Raw genomic sequence first — 26,732 nt, 5'->3', positions numbered from 1 at the left:
TTATTTGACAGAGAGAAAGTGAGCACAAGCAAGGGGGGTGGCAGACAGAGGGATAAGCGGGATCCCCACTGAGCAAGGAGCCCATTGTGGGGCTCGATCCCAGGACCTGGGAATCATGACCTGAGCCAAAGGCAGATGCTTAACCCACTGAACCACCCAGGCGCCCTGACTCCCGTCTTTCTGACCTTTTCTTGCAGGTCTGGGACCTTACTCTGCCCACTGCTCTTGGTGGCTGACGCTCCCCAATGTCATATCTTTTCTAGCCCAGTGTTTAATTCCCTGTCTCCATTTTCTGCCTATCTACTGGGACACCCTTACTTCTTGGTGCCTATGACCTTTCAGGCTATTAGGAATGCTGAAGCCAAATGGCCCAGTGGCAGTTAAAATCACCTTACAAAACCTTAAGCAATAAAGTAGAAAGAACCTCATTCTTAAATACAGAGAGCCAGTGGAAGACCCCTAATCCCACTACAAGCATTTCCTCACCAAAAGTCAGAAGCCTCCCCCTTCTAATGCCATTACTGCCCCTGCTGGGCCAAAATGATCACAGGGCGTCCTGAAGGAAACCAACCACCTCTTTTCCCAGTTCTCTTGGTTAGGGTGGGGAAGACGAGTCCTCAAGAGATGAGTGACCTAGCTCGTCCGTTTCAGAATCCCTTCAAACAGAAAACTCTGTATCAGAGAGGTCCCCAATCTTCCAGAAAGCAGATGAGTTGATTAGACAGAAGGTCCAGTTAGTTCAAGCTTGGAGAACTATCTTCAAGAGTTGCTGAATGCTGCCCAGCTGAAATCTTCACAGGAAATATAACCTAAGAATTCCCCTGTGACTTAAAGCAGATGTTTCTGTGTGGTGGCGATGGTAAGGGATATGGGTAGGATGGAGAAAAGAGAAGTGAGGTAGAATTCAGCAACCCCTAAGTCCCTGGACAGACACAGTTAACCCTAAAGGACATATTCTTGTTTAATTATTATACCTTGTTTATATGTTGCTTTACAGTTTATAGGCACCTGCGGATCTAAGCAAGTTTCTAGATCTCACATCTACCTACATATCTAGAGACCAACTATATTAGTTTTATAGAGCTGACATGACAAAGTGCTCTAAGATTAAAATTTTTAAACAACAGAAATTTATTGTCTCATAGTCTGGAGGCTAGAAGTCTGAAGTCAGTAGGGAGAGTGGTTTCCTTCTGAGGGAGGTCTGTGAGGGAGAACCTGTCCCATGCCTCTTCCCTCGCTTCTGGTGATTTGCTAGCAAACTTTGGCCTTTCTTGGCTTGTACCTGTGTCACCCTAATCTCCGCCTTCATCACCGCATGGTGTCTGTCTTTGTGTCCAAATTTCCCCCTTCTATAAGGACATGAGTTATACTGGATTACAACCCACCCTCATGATCTTTTTTAAACTTGATGACCTCTGTAAAAACCCTAATTCCAAAAAAGACCACATTGTGAAATACTGGGAGTTAAGATTTCAACATATCCTTCTGAGGGGGGCACAATTTAATCCAGAACTGGTAACCACCATTTCCAAATTATAATCATTCATTCAACACTTACTTAGCAAGTGCCTACATTTCTCAGGCACTATTCTTAATTGTGCTTCTTCACTAAATGAGAGAATTATTTCTTCCCTCTTAGATTTTAGATTCTAGCAAGAGGAGACAGTAAAAATAAAAAAAATTAAAAAAAAAACATAAAAAAGCAAATTACATAGTGTGTTGAAAGATGGGAAGTGCTAAGGAGAAACTGGGGGCAGGAGAGAACAGAATAAAGGGAAAAGGAGAGGTGATTCTGATTCTCAGTAAGGTGGACAGAAGACTCATTGAGAAGATGGCAACCACAAAGCCTCAGGGAGGTAAGGGAATTAGTTAGATGGATATTATAGGCAAGAATCTTCTGGGCAGAGGAACAGCCACTGCCTTATGGCAGACTGCTTCTAACATATTCCAGAAATAGTAAAAGGATGCCAGTATGAATAGGCAGTAGAATAGGGTGAGCAAAGTGAACAAGGGGAAGAGTAGAAGAAAAGAAGCAACAAGGATATGTGTAGGAGGCCATTGTAGGACTCTGGCTTTTTACACATTTATAGACCATTGAAGGACTCTGGCTTTTACTCTAAGGGAAATGGGCTGCCACTGAAGGATTCTGAGCAGAGGAGAAAAGTAGTCTGTTTCTATTATGGAATGAATCCCTCTTTCTGTGTTGAGAATGGACTGTTTTGGGTAGTGGTGGTGGTGGTAATGGCAGTGACAGTGGGGCAAGCAAGTATAGAAGCAGAAAGACCAATTAGATTATTGGAATAATCCCAGCCAGAAGTGAGGGTGGCTTGGATCAGAGTGGTAGCGAAAGTAATGAGAAAGCAATGAATTTGGGGCACCTGGGTGGCTCATGCAGTTGAGCATCATCTGCCTCTTGATTCCGACTCAGGTTGTGATCTCAGAGTCATGGGATTGACCCCTTGGTTGGGCTCTGTGCTAAGCATGGAGTCTGCTGGAGATTCTCTCCCTCTCCCCCCCACCCACTCACATGCACGTTCTCTCTCAAATAAATCAATAAATCTTTAAATAAAAAAGGAATGGACTGAATTCTTTTTTAAAAAAAAGATTTTAGGGGATCCCTGGGTGGCGCAGCGGTTTGGCGCCTGCCTTTGGCCCAGGGCGCGATCCTGGAGACCCGGGATCGAATCCCACGTCGGGCTCCCGGTGCATGGAGCCTGCTTCTCCCTCTGCCTGTGTCTCTGCCTCTCTCTCTCTCTCTCTCTCTGTGACTATGACTATCATAAATAAAAAAAAAAAAAAAAAAAAAAAAAAAAAAAAAAAAGATTTTAGGGCAGCCCGGTGGCTCAGCAGTTTAGCTCTGCCTTTAGCCCAGGGCATAATCCTGGAGACCCTAGATCGAGTCCCACATCAGGCTCCCAGCATGGACCCTGCTTCTCCCTCTGCCCCGTCTCTGCCTCTCTCTCTCTCTCTCATGAATAAATAAATAAAATCTTTAAAAAAATAAAAAAAGATTTTATTTATCCATTCATGAGAGACACAAAGAGACAGAGACATACGCAGAGGGAGAAGCTGACTCCCTTGCAAGGAGCCCGATGTGGGGCTCGATCTCAGATCCGAGGATCATGCCCTGAGCCAAAGGCAGATGCTCAACCACTGAGCCACCCAGGTGTCCCGGAATGGACTGTATTCTAATTTATATATTGAAGATAGAATCGATAGTGGATCAGATGTGAAAGAGAAGAGTAGAAAATGACCCTCAGGCTTTGGGGCCTCCTGTATCAGAGTCTAAGGCCCTCTCCTATCCCTCGTGTCATTGGCTAGAATATAGATGCAGTGATGTGCTGTCTTGTACCATGTAGATGAGAAAAACACATGTTTTCATAAGATAGAAGAAGCTTGGGTCTTCAGATGACCTCGTGGAGCACAGCTGCCCTACCTCTCTGGACTTCCTCCTTCTGGATTACTAAGTGAGAACATATTTGCCCTGCTATTCTTTTTAAGCTCTTGTTAAAGCAGCAGGACCTGTATCCTAACTACCTTAGTTTTTCTGGGCCTTCCCCCTAAGCACTGTAGTAGAGATCTGGCAGTGCTCATGTGCTGTGAAGAGATGCTGTAAGAAACCTTGAGGAAGGAGTTAGTCCTACCAAAGGAGATGACTTCTGGAGAGAGAGAAAGTGAGGACCTTCCCTTAAGGACAACAGAAAAAAGAAAGAAGCTGACCTTGTAATGGGGATCTCTCTACCTCAGCAAGAGTCATTTAAGGAACACCCTTTTCAACCATGGAGATCGAATATGAGGGAGTTTTGCAATTGACTATGATAAGCTGAGCTGATAAGACTCGTACTTTATAAAGAAATGAGGGGCAGATCTTGAATTATGACAATAGTAGACCTATATTAGAGGTTAAACATCCTCTGCCATCTCGTGCTCTCCTGGGCCGGGCCTAAGCCGCGAAAAATAAACATCCTCTGCCCTCTATTTCAAATTTAAATGTCCCAGGGGCAGGTGACCATAATAGGTGCAGTTGTTCAGGTTGGGGAGACAATGGGATTTGAGGGAACCAAAGAGCAGCAAACTCGCTTTCAATGGACAGCAGCTACTCGGTCCTAGCCAATTGTTTTCATGTGGGAAATAAGGACTTAGTGTTGCCAGAGTTTTTGAAGAATGGCTGGATATCTATATTACTAATGTGAAAAGCTTCCAGCTTCTAAATTACTATTTCAGAACAAAACAGCTGCGGACCACATTCAGCCCATCTACAAATCTGTGACCTCTGGAGCAGGCCAACTCTTGAAAACTTTGAGCTTTTAACAGTGAAGGAGGAAACTGTACGTTAAAATAGAAATAGGAACTCTGAATTGGCCTCTGCAAATGATTTGCCCCTTGGTCCCAGGGAAGCAACCATGACTTAATGCTACTCAAGGCCTCCCCTGAGACCCTTACTTTAACTTTCTGCCAATTAATACAGCAGACCAATGATGAGTTGGGACAAGGGAAAGGAAAGGGAGAGGGACAAGCAGACTCCCATGCTGAGTGTGGAGCCTGACATGGGGCTCGATCTCACGACCAATAAGACTGTGACCCAAGCCAAAATCACGAGTTGGATGCTCAACCGACTGAGCCATGCAGGCACCCCTAGAGATGACTTTTTAAACTTTTAACAATTGATATTCTGCTGTATCATCAATTGTGTCGTGTTAAACTTATTTGTTTAAAGGGTAAAAGGAGATACAGAACGAAAACATGAGAAAATGTGTCCTCAGTTTAATCATGTGGATACACACGCACATCCACGTGCATATATACACATACACATATGGCTGTTGAGAAGTGAGGGAAGGATGGGAATCAGACGCAGTGGTGAAACTGGAGAAACATCTGGGCAATGGAAAATGAGCCTTGCGGGGCAGTCACCACCAGAAGTGGAGATGAATAGCAAGCAAATTAAGTCTTTAAACCCAGGCTTAAAGGAAACACTGTCATTTATTAAACAGACAGAGTCAAACCACGTTGGCTGGCAGTGACTTTCCACTGAGACCTCATACAGCTTTCTCAATTTGGAAATGCTTCGAAGAGCACAATAACAATGCCAGGATGAGACTTTTAGACTTGACTGAAGAGAGGAAAGAGCTACTGTATTTGCCTTAGACCATATGTGCTGCCGAAAGGCAAATAAATTATTCTGACTAAGATAAAGACTAGCAAAGATATACGTGACCATAACAGCTTTTGAGTAGCCACTTAAGTAAGCGCCAGGTTGCACTGTGTGTGTGAACATATGCAAGTTCACCCAAGTCTGTCAGAAATGCGTGAAAAATGCTCGCTGCGGAGCAAAGGTCAGAGGACCATCCCGAAGCCCATGGCTTGGTTTCCAAAGAATGTGAAGAGGCTTGTTTACCGCAGGGATTTGGATTCTGAGAGGACCCAAGTTATCACATTCCTAGGTTACATTTACCCAGATACTCAAGTGGCAAATGTCTAGTCCTGGAGCACAGAACTATTTTTAAAAATTAAATAAATTGGTTTCTGATCTCTTCAGATTTAATAGATAGCAAAGCCTAAACTCTTTTCTGAATAAACAGATTTCACTGCAAGAGTCCTGGCAGAAAGTGTAGTGATAAATAGTCTGTAAAACCCAGATGATTTTGGGGGAAGGACATCTGGTAGAAATGTGTATCATTAAACTTTTAAATGTGGCTTTAAACTTTTAAACTTTTAAATGTGGTTTGGCTATAGAGGGAAACATTTTGTTTATCTACCTTGACAAAACACAAAGATTCCTTCTGGCAGAACATTTGGCGAATACAAAAGGGTTTAATTTAGCTCCATAGTGATAGTTAGACGGATTTTCATGGACCATTGCAAAAATGTACACCTAACAGAGTCTTGAGAAAATCTAATCTCTAATCAACTTGGAACAGAGAGAAGGATTTGATGTTGCTGATCCATTATCTATGAGGACCACCTATGTAGACCTCCCCATAAACCCCGCTAGAAAAAGAACTCAAGAGCTGAAGGTGCCTCCTGTGGAAACCTCGAGGGAACATGTATTTTGCTCCTGAATGAATGACAGGAAGGGGTAGAAAGAATAGATGGACAGGACAGAGAAACTCTGGTGAAAACCACAGATCTGCGACCCAGCAAACTCTATTTTTCAAGGGCTGTCTTCTTAGGAAAGAGAGATATTTTGAAAAGAATGTGGGGGTGGGGTTGGGGGGTTGTTATTTGGAGGCATTGCTCAGTATTTTCCACTAGCTATCAAATATAAACTCTATACCACACCCCAGATTGTACTCAAGATGTTTGACACCAGCGGAATATTTTGCTGCTCTTTGGATGAATAATGTCTACTTGGAAGAGGATGAAGTCCAGCGATGTTTTATAAAGATACTCTGTTGATTCGGTCAAGGGAAGCAAGGAGGCTTACACTGGAAGTAAAGGTTGGGTTGTTTCAGTGCTCTAGCAACTGGCTCCTGCTGTTTGGAAGGTGATAGAACAGTGATCATCACATTCTTCTCCTATCCCAAGCTCTGGCCTCACATATCCATTAATAGAAAAGCATCTTGCCTATCTGTGGTTCCTATATCATTTATTACTTAATGTCAGACATTAAGATAAATAACAACAGTCCTTGGCATACAAGGAAGATGAAAGTATTTGGTTTAGCTCAAAGAGACGACAAAAAAAGGGAAGTGTTCTGGTAATGAAGTGCCTGAATGTCATGTTTAAGTATTTGGATTTTTATTCCATTGCCATTTGGGAGCAAATACAAATGTTTGTAGCAGGGAGTGACACCACTGAACCTTTGTTTTTGTAAAGATCATCTGGCAGCAGTGTGGGTGAATATTGCCATAATTGAAGTCAAAGATGGCAGGGCCTTCGGCATGAGAGTGAGAACAAAGATGAGGGAGACATCTTTGATAGACATTCATTTAGGAGATAAATAGAAGCTTTCAGGAAGTTTAGCTAAACTGTGTACAACCTTCACAATAACTTTTTTATTGAGTTGTCTTTAAAATCAACCTCAGATGGAAAAGCTAACTAATTTTAGACATACAAATGTTTTATTCACTTTTAAAGGCAGTGGGGTTGAAAGAAAGTTCTTCCTTTATGTGGAAAAAAAAAGCAATTGAATCAAGTAGAAATGAAATGATACCTATTTTCACTTTGTTGGGATCAAGGTTTTTTTTATAAAAAGCACCTGCGGGCTGACTGGAAGTCTCACCCCTAGGCTTCACTCAGACAGTTGTAGAGGACACAGCACCTATTTGCAAAGTCAACACCTACTTACGTTTCAGTTGCTTCAATGTTCCGCTCAGAAGTTAATGTCTGGATTTGTACAATCTGTATGGCTCTGTGGATTGCTGGGAGAAAACAGTGAATGATTAACCTTGGGTCAGGGAAAAACCTTCAGGCTTAATTTCTTTGCAAGACTTTAAGCTAATGGACACACAGGCATAACTGAAATATCCAGCAATAAAGTGGTCTATGGGCTCTGGAACCACAACGCCTATCTTCAGATCCCAGGCCACCCCGGCCACCCCTTCCTTGCTGTGGAATCTTAGATAAATCACCCACCACCTCAAACCTCAGCTTCCTCACTTGTTAAATGGGTATATTAAGGGACACCTGGGTAGCTCAGCAGTTGAGCGTCTGCCTTTGGCTCAGGGCATGATCCTGGGGTCCCGTGATCAAGTCCCATGTCGGGCTCCCCTCAGGGAGCCTACTTCTCCCTCTGCCTATGTTTCTGCCTCTCTCTCTGTGTCTCTCATAAATAAATAAATAATCTTTTTTTTGAAAAAATGAGTATATTAACGGCACTAATTCATGGGGTTGCTGCAATGATCACGGTAAGGGAATCCCTAAAAGCAGTTGGCTTAGCACCTGGTTACATAAAGCATGCTCAATAATTGTAGCTATTGATTATTACCAGTTCAGGACTAAATGCAGTACACAATGGGGGTGTGTAGTAATAGAGGAGGACTTGTTTGTGTGTTACTTCATGAGAAATGTGAGATTTTTTTTTTAAGATTTAATTTATTCATGAGAGACACAGAGAGACAGAGAGACAGAGAGAGAGAGAGAGAGAGGCAGAGATACAGATAGAAGCAGAGACATAGGCAGAGGGAGAAGCAGGCTCCCCACAGGGAGCCCAATATGGGACTCGATCCCCGGACCCCGGGATCACAACCTGAGCCAAAAGCAGGCACTAAACCGCTGGCCGCCCAGGCATACTAAGTGTGAGAAAATTTTAAGCAGAGATTTAAAAACTTGTTTGGGGGGTGGTGCCTGCATGGCTCAGTTGGTTAAGCATCCAACTCTTGATTTCAGCTCAGGTCATGATCTCAGGGGGCCTGCTTAAGATCTCCCTCTCCCTCTTCCTCTCTTTCTCAAAAAAAAAAATTTTAATAAATAAAACAAAAACTTGTTTTGGGGGCACCTGGCTGGCTCGGTCAGAGGAGTAAGTGGTCCTTGGTCTCAGGATCATGAGGTTCAAGCCCCATGATGGGTATAGAGATTACTTAAATAAATAAAACTTTTAGAAGTATAAGTAAATAAATAAAAACTTGTTTTGTTTTGGGCGCCTGAGGGGCTGAGTCAGTTAAGTGTCTGCCTTTGGCTATGGCATGATCTCAGGGTCCTGGGAGCCTGAGCCCCACATTCTTCACATCTGGCTCCCTGCTCAGCAGGGAGTCTGCTTCTCCTCTGCCTCTGCCTCTCCCCACTGCTTGTGTGTGCTCTTTCTCTCTCAAATAAATAAAATCTTTTAAAAATATATTCAGTCTGTATGGAGTTCACACATTGCTAGATGCCTGCCTTTTGAAGGTGTTTGCATTGGGCGCTCCCTGTGTCTAGCCCTCAGATGCCATTATTATTTCTATATCTGGCCAAGAATAGTGAAAAGATGGAACACCGTAGAGCATTATATTCCTCTTCTCTCTCTCTCTTTTTTTGGTAAGAGTTTATTTATTTATCTGAGAGAGAGAGAGAGAGCAGGGGGAGGTGCAGAGGGAGAAGCAGACTCCCTGCTGAGCAGGGAGCCAGACTCAGGACTCAATTCCAGGGCTCTGAGATTTTGACCTGAGCTGAGGGCAGATAATTAACTGACTGAGCCACCCAGGTGCCCCTACTTCTCTCTTCTACATATGCTACTTAAAACTTAAATATGCTACTTATTTACTTTTGAATAAGGATACAGCCTACATCTTTTTTTTTTCTTTTTTCTTTTTCTTTTTAATTGTAAGCTCTATGCTCAACATGGGGATTGGATTCATGACTTCGTGATCAAGAGTCAAGATCAAGACTCACATGCTCTACCAACTGAGCCAGCCAGGCACCCCAACATAGTCTAGGTCTTTATCTCACTTCTTTCCAAGTTTTATCCAGAAGCTGGGAGAATCACCACCATCAATGATATAATGTTTCAAAGCCTTGGTCATAGCAAAGAGAAATCCCCAAATGAGTATTTCCTTGAAAAGGGATTTTTCAAGTAATTTTTTAGGAGAAAGAATGTGGGTACTGAACTTGAAAACATCGATGACACAGGACTTGTGTAACTTTATTTCTGTAGGGCATATGACTAGACAGCTGCTGGAGACCCAAATTTTCCCAATTTATGTTTTGGATAGTTTCATTCGTATAAATGGTTGACACTAAAACTTTAATCCTTTTTAATGTCTTCTGGCAGGGTTATGTCTCCTGAAGAACTGATTTTGGAAGCAGGAGTCACAATAGGGTACCCCACAGATTACATGACTTCTCATAAATACATACCACAGCACCCATGGCTTAAATTCAGAAAAGTCAAGGGCACACAGCGTTAAGTCTATGCAGCCTCCATAACATACCTGTTTTCTAATTCATCATTATTTGGCAATGAAGATGTTTTGCTTCTCTCTCCCTTTTTTTTTTTTTTTTAAGATTTTATTTATTTATTCAAGAGAGACACAGAAAGGCAGAGGCACAGCAAAAGGAGAAGCAGGCTCCATGCAGGGACCCTGATGCGGGACTCGATCCCAGCACCCTGGGATCACAACCTGAGCAGAAGGCAAATGCTCAACCACCAAGCCACTCAGGCACCCTGACGTTTTGCTTCTCAATCACATAATGTCAATGACATTTCTAAGGGGAATACCTGGTTTAGGGTGGAAACTGAATGGGCAGCCATTGGATTCTTATTTTAATTTATATTGAGATACTTCCTTTGTTAAGGAGAGTGATACCTGAGGTGCCTGGTTGGCTCAGTTGGTTAAGCAGCAGACTCAGTTTCCGCCCAGGCCACGATCTCAAGGGTGGGAAGATGGAGCCTTCTTCAGGCTGGGAGCCAGGAGTCTGCTTGAGATTCTCTCCCTCTGCCCCTCCCCCCAGTCACATACTCTCATTCTCGCTCTTTCTAAAATAAATAAATCTTAAAAAAAAAAAAAAAAGGAGAGAGAAGGCTATTCCCCTAAAGGACAAAGAACAAAAGTCAGAGGACTTCCAGAATACACTGAAGTTGTAGCCACTTCACAAAACAGTACCATTTATCATTCAGAGAAGTAGCAAGTGAACTTGGTCAAAGAGGTGGAAGGGAAACTTGTTTTGGTTGCAAAACTGTTTTTTCAACACAGCAGTAAATATGTAGGGGGTGGAGGGAAGGGCAACAATTCTAGAACTTCCTCCCATTCATGTAAGATTACGCCTGACAATATTTTTTACCTTTCTTCCCCCCCCGGAGGACATAGGAGGGGGTGTGGGATAAAATGTAGTCACAGAAGATAAAATAAAGCATAAGTTGAAAGTCTTGCCAGTCGATCATTATCAAGCAGTTGGGTGCCAAAACCATTATTTTGATGGTTTAGAGCCATTTGTCAGGAACATTTAAAATTATTCGATGGTAATGAAAACAAAGCTGGCAGCCTCAGCTCTGCTTTGTCATGGTCAATCTGTATTAGAGGTAGTTTGTTGAGGTCAGCAAAACAGATTTTGAGAAGACCACTGGAAAGTGAAAGCTGTGTAAAAGGAACAACTCAGGAGACTGAGGGTACTTGAAGTTATGTCTTTTTTGGAGTGTTTGAAGGAAACCATTGAGAAAGGAAAACTGATGGAGTCTGATAGCTGTCTTCGGATACTTGGAGATGAGGAAAAACTGAGACATTTATTCTCTATGTTTCCCATGTTGGAACTAGGGCAAAAAATGTTGGCATAACAGCCAGGAAAATTTTGGCTTAGTAGAAACAAGAATTTTGGCTTAGTAGAAACAAGAATCTAACGGAGAATGTTAAAAACCTACCAGCCAACAAATGGAGCAAACAGATGCATTCCTCACTGAGTGAGCACCGAGGGGGTTCAGGCACAGCCGGCATGGCTGCGGGGTGGGGAGAAGTCCAGAAGGCGCTGATGGTTGGGCAAAGAAGGGGGTCTTCATCTTTTAAGAGCAAGAATCTATGAAAACTGTTTTTGATATTTTTTTTTGAGCCCTTATTTTTCTATCTGTTGATTAGGAAACCAAAGACGAAAACAATTGCAGAACTTGGAAAAACCATTCAGCTGGCAAGCTGGCATGGTTAGAATTCTTATCCAAATGTCTGAATGCACATATTCTTAACCTTTAGGCACCCAAGGCACAAGGATCCTTTCTCAAGCAGTAGAGATTCTGAGAATGACACTGACTTTGGAGAATAAGTCTGCTTTCCTTTCCTAGAGCTGTACCTGTGGCTACATGAAAAAACAAAAGGAAACAAAAAATGACACACTCTTCCCTACAAACGAGGATTACTAGATAGAAGGGAGCCGAGAATGACGTAAGAAAGTAGTTTGGGTTCTTTCTTAGACTCCTCTCACCACTCACCACCTGCCACCCCCACCTCTAGGCCCAGTGGACCAGCCTATGAGCACAAGTTGTACTCTGAGCTCCCATCACAGATGCATATTAATCCTGTGTCATAGGCCCCCATTTACCCAGAACCTATTCTGTTCCTGGGGCTGATTCTGACCCTGCTATTAAAGTCCCTGTAAGATGTGGAAAAGTGAAGAACTAAACTGCCCAGGAACCTAAACCAACTCCCATGTAGTTCCATGGCAGCTGGATTTCTGAGAACATTCAGGCAAGTGCATAATTCTTCACTGCTGCATGGCAGGCAAAGTGAACTGGACCACATATGAACCTGGAGGACTGAATTTACCTGGCTTCTCCTTTCCTCTTGGATTCACTGGAATTACTTCTTGGCTTCCTAACGGCAAGGGCACTTTCAAATGGTACCTATCCATGTCCTAGCTTACCACTTCAGGCATAAAACATGGATGAGAGAGAAGAAAATCAAAAAAAGGGGAAGAAAAATTTTAACCCAGTTTCTACTTCTGATCAAAGCCCTCCAAACCTCACTGTGAGGCTCCATTTTGTCCAAGCCTTTGAAAGGAAGCAGGTTCATATGGAAACAGTGTTCCCCAGAGGTTACCATGACCCACTGTCACATCTCAAGTTTTTCCCCATGCACTTCTGTTTCTTTGTTTTTATGTTTTCTTTTTAAAGAGATTTTATTTATTTGAGAGTGAGCATGAGTGCGTGGAGGGATAAGGAGAGGTGAGAATCTCAAGCAGATTCTATGCTGACTGCAAAGCTGGACTTGAGCTGGGGCTAGATCTCATAACCTGAGATCGCAACCTAAGCCAACCTCAAGAGTCAGACACTTGGGGATCCCTGGGTGGCTCAGTGGTTTAGCAACTGCCTTCAGCCCAGGGCGTGATCCTGGAGTCCCAGGATTGAGTCCCGCATCCTTGCATGGAGCCTCCTTCTCTCTGTATCTCTCATGAATAAATAATAAAATAAAATCTTAAAAATAAAAAAAAGAGGCACTTAACTGACAGAGCCACCAAAGAGCCCCTTTATTTTTTATTTTTTAAAGATTTTATTTTTAAGTAACCTCTACACCCAATGTGGGGCTCAAACTCATGACCCCAAGATCAAGAGCCACACGCTCTACCAGTTGAGCCAGCCAGGTGCCCCTCAGTCTGTTTCTTATTAAAATAAATGTGAGCCATTTTGCCTTAATATACCACTGTGGATAGTTTATGATCTATCTCCAAACATCTGGACATCTGACTCTAAATAAACATTTAAGGATTCTGTTACGACTTACAATTATAGTAATAATTTACTACTATCCCAGCCATGGGAATATTTCCTTATTCTTTGTCTCCTTAGTCTACCCAAGAGTTCAGTTGCATGATGTAGGGCCAAGATTAGGGTAAGGTAAGTGAGGCAGGGTCATATAAGAGCTGGGCTGGATTCTGACTTCACTTCAAATTTCGATTTTTTTGTTCAGCAGATGTTTGCATTCATTGTGATTAATGGCATTTTTGGTACTTGTTAGAATGTTGTGTCAATTGCTTCATCCTAGTGTTGGCCTTGCCATAACACTTGACCCCATTTAAGTCCACAGGTACCAAGTAGTCTTGGTGTTGAATGTGTTGAGAAAGCATTAGAACTGGGACACCTGGGTGGCTCAGCGGTTGGGCATTGCTTTCAGCTCAGGGCATGATCCTGGAGTCCCGGGATCGAGTCCTGTGTCGGGTTCCCTGCATGGAGCCTGCTTCTCCCTCTGCCTCTGTCTCTGCCTCTCTCTCTGTGTCTCTCATGAATAAATAAACAAAATCTTTTTTTTTTTTTTTTAACAAAATCTTTTTTTAAAAAAAGCATTGGAACTAAGGAGAGATGGTCTTAAGTCTTAGTTCTATATGTTACTAGCTGCAGAGCTCTGGATGAGTCACCTCACTTGGGACCCCAGAGGTCTCATTTGGAAAATACAGGTGATATTTAACTTTAATTTTTATGAGAAATGCAAAGATGGCAGGACATTGTCTTCTAGCTCTTTTACTATTCTCCATGCTTCCAAGAAGCACCAAATCTGGTGTTTTGCACAGAGTGGGCATTCAAAAAATGTCTTCTAGTAAATGTTTTTTTGCACATTGAAACAAAATTATAGACCAAGGTCCAAAACGAAAAGCTCACATAAATTAGAAACATTCTGCAAATAAAAGTGAAACCTCCCCAAACAAGAATATTGTCCCTCCTTCATTCTTCCCAGAAAAAAAAAAAAAAAAAGGAATTTGAAATCACTGCTCTCTGATTTATTTAATTATGGCAAATTCTTGTTGCCTCTTTTTTTTTCCGGGAAATATTCTATTCAAATATTTCAGGTTTTGAGTGAAGCAAACTTGTGTAATAGTCCAGCCCTCAGGGAATTCTAGTACTAAAGATACTAGTACCACCCGAATGAGTCAGATTTCATAAAATGTAACATCTGTGAGAAAAGGTTATAAACATGCAGTGGTGCTCAAAGCGGCTGTAGAACGCCACACCGGAGAAATAGAATCTCTACTTCCTAACTAGTTCTTCACTTTTAAGTTTGTATAACTAGAAGGTAAGGAGAGAGAGCATTTATATTTTCCCCTCTTCTTTCCTTGACTAAGAAAGAAAGAAAAAAATGAAAGAAAGAAAAGAGAAAGGAGGGAAGGGAGGAATATCAGATCCTGGTTCAGTAGTAAAACATAGGACTATATTTTAAGGGCTTTCTTTTATCCTTAGTTCATTTTATAATAGGCATCTTTTCCATTTACGTATTGTTCACAGTGGTAGAAATGAAAGGGAAGAACCACTTCTGAGGTCTCATCACTATACTATTTTGTAAGTTGGTTCTGGACACAGTAAAATAAAATAATAAAATAATTTGCATGTATTTAATATATTTCTTTCATCTTTGATAGGACTCACCTTGTCCCAGAAACAGAGGTCAGGTACTTGAGGAAAAGAAAAGGGATCTTGTGAGGGTCATTAAGTACAATGGTTCAGGAGAAAGAATAGACATATGCATATATCTGCACTACTCCTATTGTCTCAGTACTTTGGATGACTCAAAAGCCAAGTGCTTCACCAGGTACTCAAATCAGAAAAATGTCTTGGCACCTATATAAACCCCATAATATATCTTCAGAGAAACGTAATATAAGCAGTTTATTTCCTGGCAAGGAATTTGGAAGGAACCCGGTAACGAGCCACTTGATACAGTAAAAAAACTTAAATTCTACTTTTAGACGAGGTTCCTGTATCTTTTCTGCTCATGATAGATTTCCTCTAACAAGGCAAAGTTAGATAAACCATTTTAAGCCTAAAGTCCAATTACAGAAAGTTACTAAAAGCAGAAAAACCATGGCAATTCTAAGTTCATCTTTAAAACTACCATGCAGAATCATATTAATAGTAACCCTAGAATGCCTGAGACACCTTAGTGTTGCTCGCATTCAAGATAATCAACAAGTTTTGCAGGTTCCAAAAAGAGATATTCAGAACAGCCTTCCTACTACTTCTAACAAAATCTAATTCCACCATACTGACCTGGAAAATAAGACTTCAAGGTAGTATCCAGAATGTTCATTAGAAATTACCTGTCTTCTCTCATTTCAGAATTTACTTGTTAAGCAACACCTGCTTTGAACTTTATACCAGTTACTATACAAAACAAATCATCTTCTGACAGGCCTAGCTGGTAATGCGCTTAGGCAGCAATTACAGGCCCTAATTTTTTTTCCCAAGACGGATTTGGTATGCCTACATCAAAGATACAGGAGATGGGCTAGGGCAGCCCCGGTGGTGCAGCGGTTTAGCACCGCGTGCAGCTCAGGGCATGATCCTGGAGTCCCGGGATCGAGTCCCACGTCAGGCTCTCTGCATGGAGCCTGCTTCTCCCTCTGCCTGTGTCTCTGCCTCTCTCTCTCTCTGCATCTCTATGAATAAATACAATCTTAAAAAATTTTTTTTAAATCTATAAAAAAAAAAGGAGATGGGCTAATGGCTTATTCAGTGTCTTTTTATCATCCAAGAGAAGGGAATGGATGTGGTCCACTTGGGCAGTGTCCCAATGAACCACCTCCACTCACATTTCCACCATGTGTACCATTCACCAAAGGCACTGTGATTAATGTCCTGTGGCAACCTGTTCTGACATGTGGGCATGCTAACTTTCTGCACCAATGTAAGACTTTTCCTTGACCATAAGCTCTAGGTGAGTCAACAAAGGGATGTGACTACTTGAAAAAGAGGGGGAAAAAGGTGAATTTGCCCTAGAGGTGTTTTAATAGAATTAAGGGAGTGTTTGTCCAATTCCGCTTGAACTGGTCAGGTTGCACATGGGGGTATTATATTGTTTTCTGAGAATTACAGTCTCAGAGAAACAATGATAAATTTGAGCATGTCCAGAAAAGAAAGAACAGGACAGAGAGAAAGCTTAAAACTATATCATGTGACGAATGCTAAATGAATTGGTGGAAGCTATTTATTTTAAAAAAGAAAGAACAGGATAACTTTCTTTCCTCTTTCATTCTTTCTCTTTTTTTTTTTTGTAATGGGGCTCAAACTCGTGACCCTGAGATCAAGAATCACAGGCTCTTCTGATTGAGTCAGCCAGGTGCCTGAGGGCAGGATAACTTTTTTCAAATGGTTCAAGGTCTGGTATGCAGATGAGGGAACTTTTATCTGACCAGAGGAAATAACTAAGGATATGAGAAAAAGACATCTTAGCTCAGCATAAGGCAAAACTTTCCAAAGATTATAGTTGTTAAAAATTGGCGTTTATGCATTTAAAAAATATTTATCAAAAAACATTTTAGAAAATATTTATTGAGCATCTACTATGTGTTCTAGGCCCTGAAGAAACAGTAGTGAATAGTGGTGAATAGAACCCAGGGAGCTTTCATTCTAATGCAAAGCTGTGTCAGATGATGGCACGGTTCCCATACTTGGAGGTGTTTAATGAGGCAGACACAAATTGAGGGTCTTGTAGGAGGAAACCAGGAATTTTTTTTTTTTAAGATTTTATTTATTTATTCATTAGAGACACAGAGAGAGGCAGAGACACAGGCAGAGGGAGAAGCAGGCTCCATGCAGGGAGTCCAACATGGGACTCGATCCCGGGACCACAGGATCATATCCTGAGCCAAAGGCAGACACTCGGCCACTGAGCCATCCAGGCATCCCAGAAACCGGGAATTAAGTGTGACCAGGCTTGATAATGTCTAAAGTATTGCCAACCCTGAAATTATAATGTTACACCTGATACAGTTTGATGGCTCTCCTATCCATTGGTCAGGATGTACAGTCCTGTCTATGGCTTGGTCATAATCTCCTACCCATCAATGTATATATGTAGGGCTGCCTTCACTAGGTGTCTGTGGAGGGATGGGGTGCCATGAAGGATAAATGTATGGCAAGTAATGTACCATGAAGGGAAACAATTTTCCTATGCCTCATTTTCACCCCCAAAGATATAGCAGCCATTTCTATTTGTTTTCATCTTTTTCAACTTGCCATTGCCAGCTGGGGAAGGGGACTTCTTTCCTTACAAACCAATTTCTATTTTTTAATCTCTCTGAAAGAAGGTGAAGTTAGTGTGGCCAAAGATCATAGAATTATTGGGGCACCTGAGTGGCTCAGCCGGTTAAGTGCCAGACTTTTTATTTTGATTTTGGCTCAGGTCATACACAGTCTCATGGTCGTCGTGGGAATGAGCCCTGCACTGGGCTCTGTGCTCAGGGGGAGTCTGCTTGAGATTCTCTTTCTCCCTCCCTCTGCCCCCCCCCCCCCCGGCTCACACAGGAGCATGCGTGCGCGCTCTCTCTCTAAAATAAATAAATAAATCTTTAAGGATCATAGAATCCATAGTCTCTTAAAGTGAAATTAAATGTCAGAGAGAATTTAATCTAGTCCCTTCATTTTACACGTGAGAAAAAAAAAAGAGTTAGTAGAATACTTATAAATACCTGAATATGGAGTGGTGGAGGTAGAAAAAAAAGTCCCTTTATACCTAAGACAGAAGCACTAATAATTACTAGGCTTTTAGGCAGAGTATCTACTTTGGGCCAAGAAAGTTTTATGAAGAATCATGCAGAACTTCTAGAAATTACAAAGTTAATACTGAAATTTATTTTATTGGATGCATAAAATTGTAGCTTAGACTCAGTCAAAGGGAGAATGTAAACTAGAAGCTATATCTGAAGGGGGTACCTAAAATGTAGCATAGACAGTGAGATGGAAAATAGTAAAGAAAGGCTAAAAAATAAAGGACAGAGACAAATAGTCTAACGTATTATCAAATCAGCATGGCAGGAGGGAATAAAGCCTTGTGCTAATCAGGTGGTTAAAAATATGACCACAATCAAACTAGTTTGTATGTGGGTGTTTTGATCATCAAAAAATAGGATAATAAAATAACGTCCATAATATTCCTGATCAGGACAGAGGATGAGTGACTTGAGGACCATTCAATCTGGCGATTCTCAGAGGTACCCAATATCTTCCTGAGAAGACAGGGACACCTATTGTTTTGCCCTGATAGCATTCACAGGCCACTCTGTCTTCAATCTAGGAAGAAGGGTCATGTTTGGAAACAGGATCCCTTTGGTCTTCCCCAAATATGGAACAACTCTTTAAGAGGATAAAATTGGAAGCCAAAAACTCACTCTAGAAGGAAACCAGGACCATGATTCTAAGACCTTTTGTAAAACTATGAAATTTTTCATACTGATCACGTTGCTGTTATCTACTACACTCCTCTAGTGACTAACAGTAAGAGACTTAGGTAAAAAGGTAAAAGGTAAAAATAAATGTTTGTGGAGTAAAGAATATGGCAGTTGGAGAGATGAACAAGAGAAGCGGGCAGAGTCAGCTCCTGAGGGAAAGAGAGGTGTCTGAGTTCCTGGAGCTCCTCATGTAGGAAAGAAAATAGAAGCTGCTTCCAGCCGGGCTCTGAGGCGGAATAGCAGAAAAAGACAAGTGGGATTCTCCACCAACACAGTCTATAGGACTCCCTGCGACTTAGGATACATATTCAAATGTGAAATGACAGTGTATGTAGAGCCTCCCTGAGAGCTCAAAAGTGGAGTGGAGTTATGTTTCTGGCAATATGGTACTCTACGTATTCTTGAAACACATTTCACTACAAAACCTCTAAAAACACTGGACTAAACATAAAAAATCATCTTCTTAAATGTATGGCTGAGCTGGAAGGAAAGTAAGGAAAATTCTTAGTGGCCTGCACTGAAATGGAGGGATCAGGAATGCAGAGAAACATCAAAGCTGTAGGCTGTGCCATGGCTCATGCAACCTTTCCTTTGTTGTTACCATCATGCAAAGCTCTGAAGGTATAATATAAGATCTGGAAATTTCCTTAAATGCCTGGAACCAATAAATCTTGTTTTCGATGAGGGGCACTATATGCACGTTGGGGGCACATTTTCAACTCTGCCTTAGCCTTCATTTTCTGCTTGCAGAACCCTCAAGGTCATCCAAAGGGAAAGCTTAGGGCCTTTGCATGGCTTTCCTGGCAATGCCCAGGACCCTGGGCATGAGCACAGCTCTAGACTTAAATGTCATCTTCTTGATTGTCAGGTAGAAGTCAGAGCTTTTCAAAGCCTCTCTATGTGTGTCCTTTCTCAGTCTTTCTTTTAAAGCTTTTGGTTACAGGCGCCTGGGTGGTTCGTTTGGCTAAGAGTCTGACTCTTGGTTTTGGCTCAGGTCATGGTGTCAGGGTCCTGGGATTGAGCCCCATGTCAGGCTCTCTGCTCAGCGGGGAGTCTGCTTTCCCCATCTCCCTCCCCCTTTACCTCTCCCTTTACGCCCTCTCTTGCTCTCCTAAATAAATGAATAAATAAATCTTTTTTTAAAAAATAAAGCTTTTAGTTAGTCTAATGCTTTCTTTCAACTGGAATCCATCTCCTCAGGCAGCTGCAAAGCTAAGTAACTGCCTGTTATTATTTTTGACAAATGCTATGGGGAAAAAGCTTTTCACTGTAGGTGAGCTGACTTAGGTCAACTATAGATAGTCTTGCAAGTGAGGCTTTCCAGGGAGCCACCAGACAGGTCACATAATTCTCTGGGAAGGAAGCTTTTAAGGAGTCCCACAACTACATTCTGTTCCTTTCATTTGCTACCAGGCTGCTGGTCTTCACTGAGAATGCGGGTTGTTAGTTTTCAATAATACTGCAAAGCAGGATAAGACAGGGTTAAGTTACAAATGCCACACAGCTCATTTCTTTTACTGAGATTGAGCCTTTTTTTAAAAAGATTTAATTTATTTATTTTGAGAGAGAGAGAACTAGCGTGGGGTTGGGGAACAAGGGGGTAGGAGGAGAGGGGGAAGCAGACTGAGCAGGGAACCTGACTTGGGGCTCAATCCCAGGACCCTGAGACCATGACCTGAGTCAAAAGCAGATGCTTAATTGACTGAGCCACTCAGGCGCTCCTGAGTTGAGCCATTTTTGTTTGTTTTTAATGAACACTCCCAGATTGTTGCAAGCCTTTGGATAAATATCAGAGTTCTGAAAAAGTTGACTCAGACCATTTTGCCAGTTTCTTGTTGCTTTGTGGAGGACAGAGTTTTCTGAGGTCCCTACTCTGTTAGTTTTGCTTATGTCACTTTGATGGGGAGTTTGAATAGGCATTTTTTGTGCATTTGGCAACCACGTAGTGTTGCCAAATAGCATGGTGTTCTTTAAAAACTTAGGCTTAAAGGGGCCTAGGTTAAGGATCGACTCTTGGTTTCAGCTCATGTCATGATCTCATGGCCATGAGATCAAACCCTGAATTGGGCTCTGTGCTCAGCTCAGAATCTGCTTGAGATTCCCTATCTTCCTCTACCTCTCCTGCTTGTGCTCTCTCTCTCTAAAATAAATAAACAAATCTTAAAAAAAGGTTAAAAATTAGGCTTATTAAGTTTAAGTATACTAATATAGCCCACTTACCAGTTAAAAGCTATGGAAACATGTATATTCTTTCCACCACCTTCTTCTCCTTCATAAACTTGCTTTAGTTGTAGAGACTATAAAAGTGAATGAATCAATAAGTGAGTGAGCCGATCAATCAATCAATGAATCAATCAATCAAATTTGTGATTCAAGGATCCAGTACAGGGATTGAACACAATAAATATCCAGGGAATGGGGCTGAATCAAAAAGCATATTGGCTTCGAATAGGCAAAACTGACCAATTCTCTACTGTATTTTATCCTCCACATAAGACTAAATCTTTAGCTTAATATTTATCTCACATAAATTTGTAACTTTGGGATGCCTGGGTGGCTCAACAGTTAAGCATCTGCCTTCAGCTCAGGTCATAATCCTGGAGTTCTAGGATCAAGTCCCATGTCGGGCTCCCTGTATGGAACCTGCTTCTCCCTCTGCCTCTGTCTCTACCTCTCTTTCTGTGTCTCTCATGAATAAATAAAATCTTTTAAAAAAAATAAAATTGTAACTTTTATGTTAATGATTTTCCTTCCTTTTTTTTTTTTTAAGTTTTATTGAGAGAGACACAGGCAGATGGAAAAGCAGGCTCCACATAGGAAGCCCGACGTGGGACTCAATCCTGGAACTCGGGGATTACACCCTGAGCCCAAGGTGGATGCTCAACCTCTGAGCCACCCAAGCGTCCTGATTTTCCCACTTCCTTTAATGTTTACAGGCCATATCTTGGTTTGGGTGGAAAATGCATACTATAAAATAGTTTTAGCAGTAAATTCTTTCAATAAAGGAAAGGAAAAAAGGATAGAGAAGGGATGGGGAAAAGAAGGAGAAAGAGGAAGGTACTCTTGTCCCTTGTCAAAGCAGTGGCCACTGACAAATTTTGAAAGTATTTGACTAATACATAGCAGAAATAATTATTTTCCATCAGAAAATTTATAACTAGCTCAATTGAAGGACATTAGTTAAAGAAGCTTGTCTGGAAATAATCTGAAAAGATCTTTGTGTCTCATGTCTTCCTTAATTTGTTATAATGAATGAGTCATAATATTTTAAGAGGATTAGAGCTGCTTATAATGAGTGCTACATTTAAAGGACTAAAGAAGCTTTAGTAACAATATCATATAATATGATTAGGGTACAACATAATATGATGGGACAAGATAATATGATTCTTTCATTTCCTGTTTTCACTAGAAAATTACAGAAAAAAAAACAAACAAACAAACCACAAAGCAGCTTTTTGTTTCATTCTTTGCTAGGGAAGAAAATATGAAGGTTAAGTATTATCTGGCTATGTATATACACTCACACATGCACAAATACTGAGTTAACTTGATTTTATAAATGTGTAATAAATTTGGTGTCATAAATCATTTTATCTCTTTACTTTTCTATGACTCTCCTTTATTAATAATGAATATAAAAGCAGGCCTTCAATGACTATTCTAGCAAAGATAGTCCACATCTTTGAAAATTGTTTTATCTATATTAATACTTAAAATCATCGAATTAAAAGCAAATCATATTTTCTTCAGTTCTTGTGATATCAAAGTCACAAGACTCAAATTTGAAAAACACTGAAAAATAGGAAGGTTCTTCACAACATCAGACCTGTTCTGTTTAGTCTTTGTCAAGGAAAAACGCATAGAAGGGTAATTCCAAGGGCACCTGGGTGGCTCAGGGGTTGAACATTTGTCTTTGGCTTAGGTTGTGATCTCAGGGTCCTGGGATTGAGTCGGGCATCAGCCTCTCCACAGGGAGTCTGCTTCTCCCTCTGTCTATGTCTCTGCCTCTCTCTGTGTGTCTCTCAAGAATGAATAAATAAAAATCTTTTTTTTAAATAATTTTTTTTAAAGGGTAGTTCCAGATTAAAAGAGAGAAGAGGGACACCTGACTGGCTGTGGGTAGAACATGCAACCCTTGATCTGGGGTCATGAGTTCAAGACCCACATTATGTGTAGAGCTTTCTTTTCTTTTTTTTTCTTTTTTAAAGATTTTATCTATTTATTTGGGAGAGAGAGCACAAGCAAGAGCAGGAGTAGAGGGGAGGGGCGGAGAGAGAGATGGAGAAGCAGTCTCCCCACTGAGCAAGAAGCCTGACTCAAGGCTCAATCCCAGGACCCTGAGATCATGACCTGAGCGGAAGGCAAATGCTTAACAGACTGAACCACCCAGGTGCCCCTAGAGCTTTCTTAAAAAATAAAAATTAAAAAGGCCAAAAAAATGTAATCTGTGACGATTAATTAGATGTTGATTTTTTTGCATTTATCTTTTTTTTTTTTTTTTTTTTTTTTTTAGGGACGCCTGGGTGGCTCAGCAGTTGAGCACCTGCCTTTGGCTCAGGGTATGATCCCGGGATCCGGGATCGACTCCTGCCTGGGGCTCCCCACAGGGAACCTGCTTCTCCCTCTGATTGTGTCTCTGCCCCTCTTTCTGTGTCTCTCATGAATAAATAAAATATTTAATAAATAAACTGTCTCTGAGTTTTCTTCTAGAAGAACTCAACCTGTGACATGAGATGGGTATCAGATAACCTCTAAATGAGGAACTTTTCTTTAAGTTCTGTTTTCTTTAAAACTGCCAATGTCATCAAAGACAAAGAAAGGCCATGGGAAAAAAAAAAAAAAGGAAAAAAAAAAAAAAAGAAAGGCCATGGGAATGTTCCATATTAAAACAGACTAAAGACACATGACAACTAAATGTAATATATGATGTTGGGCTGCATCCTATACTAGAGAAAAATAAAAGGCAAAAAAGAACATTATTGAATCAATTGACAGAACTGGAATGTGGATTAGAGATTGGCTAAAAGTATTGCATCGACTTAAAATTTCCTTAGATTATTAAGTATGCAGCAATTATGTAGAAGTATGTCCTTGCTCTTAGGAAATAGACACTAAAATATACAAGGACAAGGGAGCATGAGGTATGTAACTTCCTCTCAAATGATTCAGAAAAACTACATACACACATACAGAGACAGAATATAAATGCAAATGGAACAAAATTTTAACAGTTGGTGAATAGAGGTAAAAGTGATTTGAGAGGATTCTTTGAATTTTTCTTGTAACTCTTTTGCAATGAGATCATCTTCAAATAATAAGTTGAAAATATATAAATAATTACAGGTCAACCAGATATGGCAAAATGTTAGTAATCGATCTAGATTATAAGTATGTAATTATTCTCTGCAATATTATTTCAACTTTTCTGAATGTTTGAAATTCTTCATAATAAAAAGTTGAAAAAGGAGATCCCTGGGTGGCTCAGCAGTTTAGCGCCTGCCTCTGGCCCAGGGCCTGATCCTGGAGACCCAGGATTGGGTCCCACGTCTGGCTCCCTACATGGAGCCTGCTTCTCCCTCTGCCTGTGTCTCTGCCTCTCTCTCTCTCTCTTTGTCTATCATGAATAAATAAATAAAATCTTTAAAAAATAAAAATAAAAAGTTGAAAAAAAATACAAGCCAGGGTATTTGCTATATATCTCAACTCTTCAAGGCTTGCGGGACTTTATCTTTTGGAGCACTGTGCCCTGATTTCAGGTAGGGGTCACAAATTAAATGGGTACTTTATCTGCAATTAAGTGAGAGAACACGTATTAGCATACCAATTAGACCCTGAAAGTTCTCCGCTCTCTAAAGCAAACTCTTTAAATCATTAATTATTTACCTCCTCTCTCTAAGAAACTCCATTAGATGTAAGCTGAGTACCAAAACTTTGTCTTTTTAAAATTCTCTGCTATATCCTTAGTTGCTAGAACAATTCCCAGAACATTGCATATGCCCAAGAAACACCTGTTGAAAGAACAAGTGAGGAAGATCTTCAATAAATATAGACATTGCTATACGTCAATAATTTTACCTACTAAACATCAACTCCTGTCATTATGGTCAAAATGAAATTTGGCTTTACTCTTTTTTGCTTCCTTTCTCTTTCTTATTGCACGTTGGGAGCATCAGAATTCTGGAATTATTTCAGCAATCAAATAGTTTATCTGGATAAACCTGAGTCAAGCAATACTTTGAGGTAGTGCTGCTGGGCTCCTGGAGGGAGCAGCAGAGCCTTGAGAAAGCAAGCCCGTCAGGGCACGAAGTAGAGAGTGACCTTGAAGGACGTGCAGCCTCCGCTGCTGCTGCTGCTGCTGCTGCTGGGGACCTTGGAAGGGAGGACTCACCGCACAGGGTAGAGCAGACTTGACTCCCGGAGAACCGCTGTCCTACCACATGCAGAGGAATGAAGCCAGCCAGCGATAGGAAGCCAGGCGTCAGGGACTATAGCTTATTTATTGGCCAAGCACCGACACTCACTCAGTAAGACCAAAAACAAATAAAGCTGCAGGAACCAGATCAGCCAGGAGTCAGAATGTAGAAATCATGGCTTGGAGCGAGAATCAAGAGGAACCCAAACAGATGTGGAATAGCAGTAGCCTGGCCATCAGTTTTGTCTAATTTGGATGTTTGCCACATGGAGCTGGGTGGAAGTGTTAACCACAAAACAACAGCCTTCCCATGCTCAAGTCCTCCTGGCAAACCACTGGGGCTTGCTGATGGTGCTAGTGGCTAACAGTCCCAGCTGGCAAGTGTCATCCAGGGACGCATGGCTGCTGTTGTCTCCGGGCACCCTTCATAGTCTACTGGACTATATACTGTCCTTACTATTTCTACTCCCAGCTCAGGGTTAGAGCAAATGGAGCAAAGTATAACCACGAGCCTCCAATTTTTTATCTTTATCCCCCTATCCAATCCCCACCTTCTCATTTTCAAATCTGGAAAAGCTGCTTGCTCCCTAGGCAAATAGTATTTAAAACAGTTTGTTTAAATTTGTAATTAGTTTTTTACCTTGAATAATTAAAAAAAATGATTCTTTTAACTAACGGACGCAGCAAATATCTCAAGTGTTTTCAAGGTGACATCCTATCATACTGCTCAAAAAAATACACACACATACCCCTCAACCTCTTGACACACTTAAGTGGAACATGAGAATTAAAATCACTACAGTAGTCTTACTACAGAAGTATAGTGTAAGATAGGATTTGTGATATGTAGGTGTCCTGAAAAATATTACTTAGGGTTGTTGTGGTTCTTTTAAGATTTTTTAAAAATTTTTAAGTCTTTGCTACTCCCAGCATGGGGCTTGAACTCACAACCCCAAGATCAAGAGTCGCCTATTCTTCTGAGCCAGCCAAGCCCCCCTATGGTTGGGTTTTATTTCAGATATTTTACCCATTTACAGTGACAGTACTACATAATATTTCTTCCTTTCTTTTTTCTTTGATCTATTTCATTAGAAAATACTCAGCCTATTCGCCTATAAAAGAACTTGACTAAAGATATCACCAGTGTGGCCAAAAGCAGACTAAATTAGTATGCCAGCAAAGCAAAGGCAGTAAAACATTAAAAGGTTTAACTTCCATGGATTAGTGTATAATTTTGCAATAAGAAAATTCTGGGGGGGGAAAAAGACCTATTTTACTTTCATTAATTTATGAGTTTGGTTTAGTATATATACATATATTTTTATGTTGAATTATCTATGATAAAGGAGATCATAATTTTTTCAGTATTTAGGGCCTGTCAGGAAAAATTGTGAAGGATACTGAAATGGGAAGACAGATTCTGAGTATCCTGGTGTGTCTTTTCAGGTTCTCTGACTGTTACTGCATGAATATTTCACAGTTGCACACATTGTTGACAACTTATACTAACACAAATGATCTTTGTCCATAGCAATATGAACTGTGTCTAGTGGAATGCAATAGATTATTGCCTGTGAAGTACTAACCAGTTTTGCCAATTTTGCAACTGTTTATAAACTCATTTCAACATTCCTGATGGCCTATATATGTATGATTTTTTTTTAAAGATTTTATTTATTTATTCATGAGAGAGAGAGAGAGAGAGAGAGAGGCAGAGGGAGAAGCAGGCTCCATGCAGGGAGCCCGATGTGGGACTTGATCCCGG

At 41.0% G+C, this 26,732-nt stretch overlaps 1 protein-coding gene across 21 annotated transcripts in view; it reads right to left on the bottom strand.

The window, feature by feature from the left end:
* CMKLR2 (chemerin chemokine-like receptor 2) overlaps positions 1 to 26,732 on the bottom strand; it is a 50,468-nt gene that overhangs the window by 4,482 nt on the left and 19,254 nt on the right. For 10 of the 21 annotated variants that reach the window (XM_072813256.1, XM_072813255.1, XM_072813260.1 and 7 more), the window contains 2 exons: positions 20,773 to 20,849; positions 7,292 to 7,364 (listed from right to left, as the gene is read on the bottom strand). The gene's annotated coding sequence lies outside the window, so the exon portion shown is untranslated. Of the gene's footprint in view, positions 1 to 7,291; positions 7,365 to 10,223; positions 10,336 to 12,164; positions 12,264 to 14,752; positions 14,779 to 20,772; positions 20,850 to 24,438; positions 24,564 to 24,943; positions 25,172 to 26,732 lie in introns of those variants that run through there. The other 11 variants (XM_072813265.1, XM_072813263.1, XM_072813264.1 and 8 more) reach the window with 8 other exon arrangements.

Source organism: Canis lupus, chromosome 36, assembly GCF_048164855.1.
Source record: "Canis lupus baileyi chromosome 36, mCanLup2.hap1, whole genome shotgun sequence".
Classification (NCBI taxonomy): Eukaryota; Metazoa; Chordata; class Mammalia; order Carnivora; family Canidae; genus Canis; species Canis lupus.
Note: the sequence above shows the minus strand (reverse complement) of the source record. Positions and strands in the feature narration are given on the sequence as shown.